This window comes from Salvelinus fontinalis, chromosome 9 (assembly GCF_029448725.1).
Source record: "Salvelinus fontinalis isolate EN_2023a chromosome 9, ASM2944872v1, whole genome shotgun sequence".
Lineage (NCBI taxonomy): Eukaryota > Metazoa > Chordata > Actinopteri > Salmoniformes > Salmonidae > Salvelinus > Salvelinus fontinalis.
The window spans coordinates 15045396-15052732 of record NC_074673.1 but is presented as its reverse complement, the minus strand read 5'-3'; the positions used below and the strand labels follow the sequence as shown (position 1 = coordinate 15052732).

At 41.8% G+C, this 7337-nt stretch overlaps 1 pseudogene; it reads left to right on the top strand.

The window, feature by feature from the left end:
• Positions 1-608: 608 nt before the first annotated feature.
• LOC129862956 (mitochondrial inner membrane protease subunit 2-like) overlaps positions 609-7337 on the top strand; it is a 194465-nt pseudogene continuing 187736 nt past the window's right edge.

Genomic DNA, 7337 nt, shown 5'->3' with positions numbered 1-7337 from the left:
GGGACCTACTGGTACCTACCTATTCAGTAACAATGTTTGTCAACACTGTATCAAGGACATTGAAATAACAATGAAACTACGTTGAAACAACTAATATTGTTGACCATTTTCACCAGCCGTGGGCCAACAGTATTTGCCTGGAGGGTTGTTATTCTTTCACTGCTATGTCTCTATTTATTGTTTTGTCAACAGCTAGGACACCAGGTCGGGAAACACTATCTATTTGAAATTCTCACAAATGGATGCTAGGTTTGCTGAGTTCAAGCTAATAAGCATAGTATTAGGTAAGGACATGATGCCTATTTGATGCACCTGCCCTCTGAAGTGGATACTTTCAAAAGTCTCCAACTCATGCTCAGTCACAACAAAGTGTTGAGTATCTGCCAGAGGATTATACTACGACTAAAGCTAGATCTTTTCAGGATTTTATGAAGCTAGCCAGCTTCAGTTAGCTTCACATTCCAGCTCAGGCTTCATCCATACTACGAAGGTGGATATTGATCATGCAGCTACCACTAACTCAAGCAGGCTTGTAACCGCATGTGCATGTCGCACATGGCTAGTCAAATGCCTAACTATTCATTGAGACAATGCTGAACCATCAATCCATGGGTGAGTCAGTGCCACATTTTAATTTCTGCCGAAATAAACATGAAAGAAAAGTTATCTTGGAAATTCAGCAGGCTATGCAGTGAAATAGGTGCCGTTTTCTTTTAGTATTATCTTTGATGTGCTTTGGCATTATCAATGCACAAGCGCCTTTCCCCCACAGGTTTATCGATTCAAATCATTTACTGTGCATGAACCTTCAAATGCATCGTGCCATTACTAAATGTGTAATGTGATAATTATTATAATGACTAGTTTGAACAACAACATTTTGATTAATAAAATATTTAATCAGTCATCTTCCTCAAATTAAGGTGCTGATGACGCAATCTTTCAGAGAGGAAGGGAATCTGATTTCCTTGGTCCTTAATTTGTTCGATTTTTTTGTAAGATATGTTTGTATATTGTGTTGTAATTGTTGTTAATCAAAATATTTAATTGGTCCTCAACTCGCGGCTCTGTCATTTTCATTCAGGGAAAGTGGAGTTAGCCGTGAGTTAGCCTGCCAAGGAGCATGTTAGTTCTGAAGGATTCTTTGCCATATAAATGTACCTGGCTAAAAGGTGAGCAGCTTTCATATGGCCGGTTATCCCGAGTTGAACTCAGAGTTGACTAAAGTTACCTCGCTAACTCCTCAAACCTGCTTAGTAGTATAGGGCTCAGGTGGTTGTGTTATTTAAAGCTACTGATGCATTAGCCTGTCTTTGATCTGTCTGTGTCACTGTGATATTTCACATGTCTGGCCATCCTGCTGTCGTCTCGGAGAACAGAGTATGAAAAATTCATGCAAGCAATAAGTGCTCTCTGAGTGAGAAATGACACAAATTCCATTCTCAAATAAAATTAAATTAAATGTTATTTGTCATATGCGTCGAAATGCTTACTTACAAGCCAAAGGAAATTGAAGCTCTCAACCTGCTCCACTACAGCCCCGTCGATGAGAATGTGGGCGTGCTCTGTCCTCCTTTTCCTGTAGTCCACCATCAGCTCCTTTGTCTTGATCACGTTGCGGGAGAGGTTGTTGTCCTTGCACCACATGGTCAGGTCTCTGACCTCCTCCCTATAGGCTGTCTCATTGTTGTCAGTGATCAGGCCTACCACTGTTGTGTCATCAGCAAACTTAATGATTATGTTGGAGTTGTACCTGGCCGTGCAGTCATGAGTGAACAGGAAGTACAGGAAGGGACTGAACACGCACCCCTGAGGGGCCCCTGTGTTGAGGATCAGCGTGGTGGATGTGTTGTTACCACCTGGGGGTGGCCCGTCAGGAAGTCTAGGATCCAGTAGCAGAGGGAGGTGTTTAGTCCCAGGGTCCTTAGCTTAGTGATGAGCTTTGAGGGCACTATGGTGTTGAACACTAAGCTGAAGTCAATGAATATCCTTCTCACATAGGTGTTCATTTTGTCCAGGTGGGAAAGGGCAGTGTGGAGTGCAATAGAGATTGCATCATCTGTGGATCTTTTGGTGTATGCAAATTGGAGTGGGCTTTGGGTTTCTGGGATAATGGTGTTGATGTGAGCCATGACCAGCCTTTCAAATCACTTCATGGCTATAGACGTGAGTGCTACGGCTCGGTAGTCATTTAGGCAGGTTACCTTAGTGTTCTTGGGCACAGGGACTATGGTGGTCTGCTTGAAACATGTTGGTATTACAGATTCAGACAGGGAAAGGTTGAAAATGTCATTGAAGGCACTTGTCAGTTTGTCAGCGCTTGCTAGGAGCACACGTCCTGGTAATCCGTCTGACCCAGCGGGCTTGTGAATGTTTATATGTTTTAAGCTTTTAATCACATCGGCTGCAGAGAGCGTGATCACACAGTCATCCGGATCAGCTGATGGTCTCATGCATGTTTCAGTGTTACTTGCCTCGAAGCAAGTATAGAAGTTACTTAGCTCATCTGGTAGGCTTGTGTCACTGGGCAGCTCTCGGGTGTGCTTCCCTTAGTAATCTGTAATATTTTGCAATCCCTGCCACATCCGACGAGCGTCGGAGCTGTCATAGTACAATTCAATCTTATTCCTGTATTGACGCTTTGCCTGTTTGATGATTTGTCGGAGAGCATAGCGGGATTTCTTATAAGCTTCCAGGTTAGGGTCCCGCTCCTTGAAAGCGGCAGCTCTACCCTTTAGCTCTGTTTATTTCACTTTTATTTAACCAGGTAGGCCAGTTGAGAACGAGTTCTCATTTACAACTGCGACCTGGCCAAGATAGAACAAAGCAATGCGACACAAACAACACAGAGTTACACATGGGATAAATAAACGTATAGTCAGTAACACAATAGAAAGTCTATATACAGTGTGTGCAAATGTAGTAAGATTAGGGATGTAAGGCAATAAATAGGCCATAGTGGCGAAATAATTCTGTGCGAACGTTGCCTGTCATCCATGGCTTCTGGTTGGGGTGTGTATGTACAGTCACTGTGGGTACGACGTCCTCAATGCACTTATTGATAAAGCCAATGACTGATGTGGTGTACTCCTCAATGCCACCGGAAGAATATCAGAACATATTCCAGTCTGTGCTAGCAAAACAGTCCTGTAGTTTAGCATCTGCTTCATCTGACCACTTTTTTATAGACTGAGTCACGGGTGCTTCCTGCTTAAATAAAGCAGGAATCAGGAGGATAGAGTTATGGTCAAATTTGCAAACGGAGGTCAAGGGAGAGCTTTGTACGCGTCTCTGTGTGTTGAGTAAAGGTGGTTTAGAATTGTTTTCCCAAATTCATCGGCCACCAGGATCGCCGCCTCTGGGTGAGAGTTTTCCTGTTTGCTTATGGCGGAATACGGCTCATTGAGTGCGGTTTCAGTGCCAACTTCGGTCTGTGGTGGTATGTATAAACAGCTACGAAAAATACAGATGAAAACTCTTTAAGTAGATAGTGTGGTGTACAGCTTATCATGAGATACTCAACCTCAGGCGAGCAAAACTTTGAGACTTCTTTAGATATTGTGCACCAGCTGTTGTTTACATAAATGCATAGGCCCAGCCCCGTGTCTTACCAGAGGCTGCTGTCTGTCTTTCCGATGGAGTGTATAACCCGCAAGCTGTATGTTCTTAATGTCGTTGTTCATGTGAAACATGAGATATTACAGTTTTTAATGTCCCGTTGGTAGGATATACATGCTTTCTGATTCTGATCTTCTCAATACAAACTCCCTACTATCTGATTCTCCATTGGTTGTTGAATGCCAAGTTCTTATAGCAGTGTTCCCATTCTGATGGTTTCTTTGGTGGTGATTGGGTGAACTGTGTTCTTCTGTCCCAGGTGATGGTTCAGCAGGTGGGGCTGAGTGCAGGTATATCCTGGCATTTGTGAGCGGGTTCTTCGTGGCAGTGCCAGTCACCATTACTGTTCTGGACCGCTTTGCCTATGTAGCACGAGTGGAGGGAGCGTCAATGCAGGTGAGACTCTCTCTCTGTCTCTTTCTCTTTCTCTACCCCCCATCAATTCCTTCTGATCTTATTGTACTTTTCCAAAGCCCAATTCCCTTTGTAGCATAGGTAATGGAATCTTGGCATCAATCAAACCGTAAAGAGAGAGAGGGAGAGGTTCTCTTTTATAATGGAAAATATTGGCCTCACCTCACCTCACTTGTTTTCAACCTCTATTTTTAATGCAAGTCATAAATACTCAAACCCATGTTTCATTCAGCTGTCAAACAGAGTTAATCTAGAGGTATACACATGTAGCTATACAGGTATCAAGGTAAGGCAGTCAGGCAAATATGACCCATTGGTTTCACCGCATTGGCTGGGTCTTGTCCTCTGTGTTCAGTGTTGGACGGCAACTTCAGCCTCTTGGGAAAGGTTGACTCGAGAATCTATACAGCGCAATAGCCTTGTAACAATGGAACTGAAGGGACTTGTAGGAGCTCCATCACTGATGAAAGAAATCTGAATTTCTATGGAACAATAATTGAAATTCCTAAATAAAGACATGTTTCAGTCAAGTCAAATTAAAATGTCAGTCCACAGTTCTTGTTTCCTTTGTACCATCCCTCATGACGTCCAATTACAAATAGTTAATTTGTATTTATATGTTTTTCTAAGTAAGACATCGTGAAATGTAACAACTAATTGTGAAGATGGTTATTGATCTCTATCCTCTCATCCTATACTACTACTTAGTGAATCAATACGTTCACATGCTGAATTCGGTTTCCACTGTTGGAGTTAAATTTGCGTAGACAGACAGTTGCTTTACTTTGCCTCTCCTCCTACAAGGCTGCTACAGTCCTCACAAAACCCTTTGTCTTGCCTTAGGTTGCCTGCAGCATGAGATTGAATTGTTGACCAGACAGTCTTATTTTATTAAACTTTCCAGTGTTATTGTTTTTCAGTTTTTATCAATTCTAGGGTGCTTTCCAGCTAGCAAGCTAGACAATACAGCATGTAATATGGTAAAATATGACTAAAAGTGAAAACGACAACGTATCCAACTGTAACAGAAACATTCCGCGACTGGCAGCACTCGTAGGAATATTTATTTTCAGCAGACAGATAAGAGATATTCTGTCAATTACCCCAGCAAGCATGAAATGGCCTGTGCACATCCTGTTTAATGAATCATTCTGCTTGTGTCATGTCACCCGCCGCTTGGAGTGGGTCTTCGTCACACACTAGCTCTTCGATAAAGTGACAAACAGTTTGTGACAAACTAAGTTGTAAGAATAAATTATTTCTGGGGGCGATTTAATGGTCTATAGGCCTATACTATTATACAATAGTTGCCGTTATGGTTGTTGTAGAATCCTGTGGAGTTCCAATTCCCACTGAGGGTGAAATGGTTGATTTAGGCTTGTTTGTGGATTCACTGGTTAGAGAAGAGAATTTTGGTGTGTTGTGTTTAGTAGGAAAATAATCTGGGATGTTCCGTCTGAACGTGTCCAAAACTGATGTACTCTGTAACTCACTGTAGTAGTTTTGTGCATAATTCTGTAAGCATGAGTTGTTGAATAGATTATTATTGACCTTTGTACTGACCTTTGCCATGCCCCTGAGTTGTGTGGTTTTAGAATCTTATGAAGCTAGTTAGCCTACAGCCATGTCTCAGGACAATTCTGACCCCTGGGCATGTATCCACAAAGCGTCTCAGAGTAGGAGTGCTGATCTGGGATCAGTTTAGCCTTTAAGATCATAATGTATATGATTATCTGGACAGATCCTAGATCAGCACTCCTACTCTGAGACATTTGGTGGATACGAACCGTGATCTCAAAATCTGAACGTAGAGCTGATAGACCTGTTCTCAGAATGATGAATGCTTAGAAGGCTGTATGCTTCTTAAAATGCTTCTTGAAATGCAGAATGCTACTGAGTATGTAGATTCCATGACAGATAATATACGCACACATTAATCTGACATTTAATATGGTTGAGTAACCTTTCACACCACTACATTTGATGTTTTATAGAGGGCTACTGTCAAGGCTCAGGAGAAGACCCAGATGCAGACAGTTTCGAAGTAACAAAAGTTTATTACAAAATCAGGGGGGCAGGCAAACGACAGGAACTAGAGACAGACAGGAGCACAGGAAAAAAGCTGGTAGGCTTGACGAAAAACAAAACGAACTGGCAACAGACAACACAGGGGATAATGGCGAAGATGGGCGACACCTGGAGGGGGGTGGAGACAAGTACAAAGACAGGTGAAACAGATCAGGGTGTGACAGCTACTGTGTTTTTGCCACCCGTATCTGTCAGTTTGAATCAGTAGACACAGAAGGACATAGGCTGAAGCCATCACAGTATGGCATAGCAGGAGGATGCCACTTCTCTTTTCTGAGAGGAATATGTCACTTTGAGAACAATAGGTCTCTTTGAGAACAATATATTTTTGAGAACAATAGGTCACTTTGAGAACAATATGTTTTTGAGAACAATAGGTCACTTTGAGAACAATATGTTTTTGAGAACAATAGGTCCCTTTGAGAACAATATGTTTTTGAGAACAAGAGGTCACTTTGAGAACAATATGTTTTTGAGAGCAATAGGTCACTTTGAGAACAATATGTTTTTGAGAACAATAGGTCCCTCTGAGAACAATATGTTTTTGAGAACAATAGGTCACTTTGAGAACAATATGTTTTTGAGAACAATAGGTCCCTGAGGTATTCGGGTGTTATGTGTTCAGTCAGTCAGTCCCATGTTTGTCCCTTCCTTGACCTTGGCTGCTGTATTTCTGTTCAGGAGGACACAAATAACATTGCTGCTGTACTTCTCCCCGATCCTCATATTTTTGTCTATGACTCACCTTATTTGTGTGGGTACGTGTGTGTGTCTCCTCAGCCCGCAATGTGTCCTGAGGGGAATGTGACAGGGTCTGACATGATGCTGCTGAACCGCTGGAGGTTGAGGAACTACCAAGTACGACGAGATGACATTGTGTCAGTCCTGTAAGTAACTATAATTTATCCACGTTTACATACACTGTTGTTTGTTTATTTGCTGTCATACAAACTGGGACCTTGTTTGTTGCTAAGATCAAGTGGATTTCACCTGTGGTACCAATGATGTACTATACTTGTCATATGTGTGTACATGAATAATGACAGGATTGTTGTGTCGTGTCTTTGACTATGCCAGATTAATTGCTATGACATGCTATTCTATAAAATAATTTCTCCGTAATTAATATTACCTGATTGAACTAATCATGTAAATATTAATTAACTAGAGAGGGACACCACGAAAGAATATTTATAGAGCTGTTATCTTCCGAATAA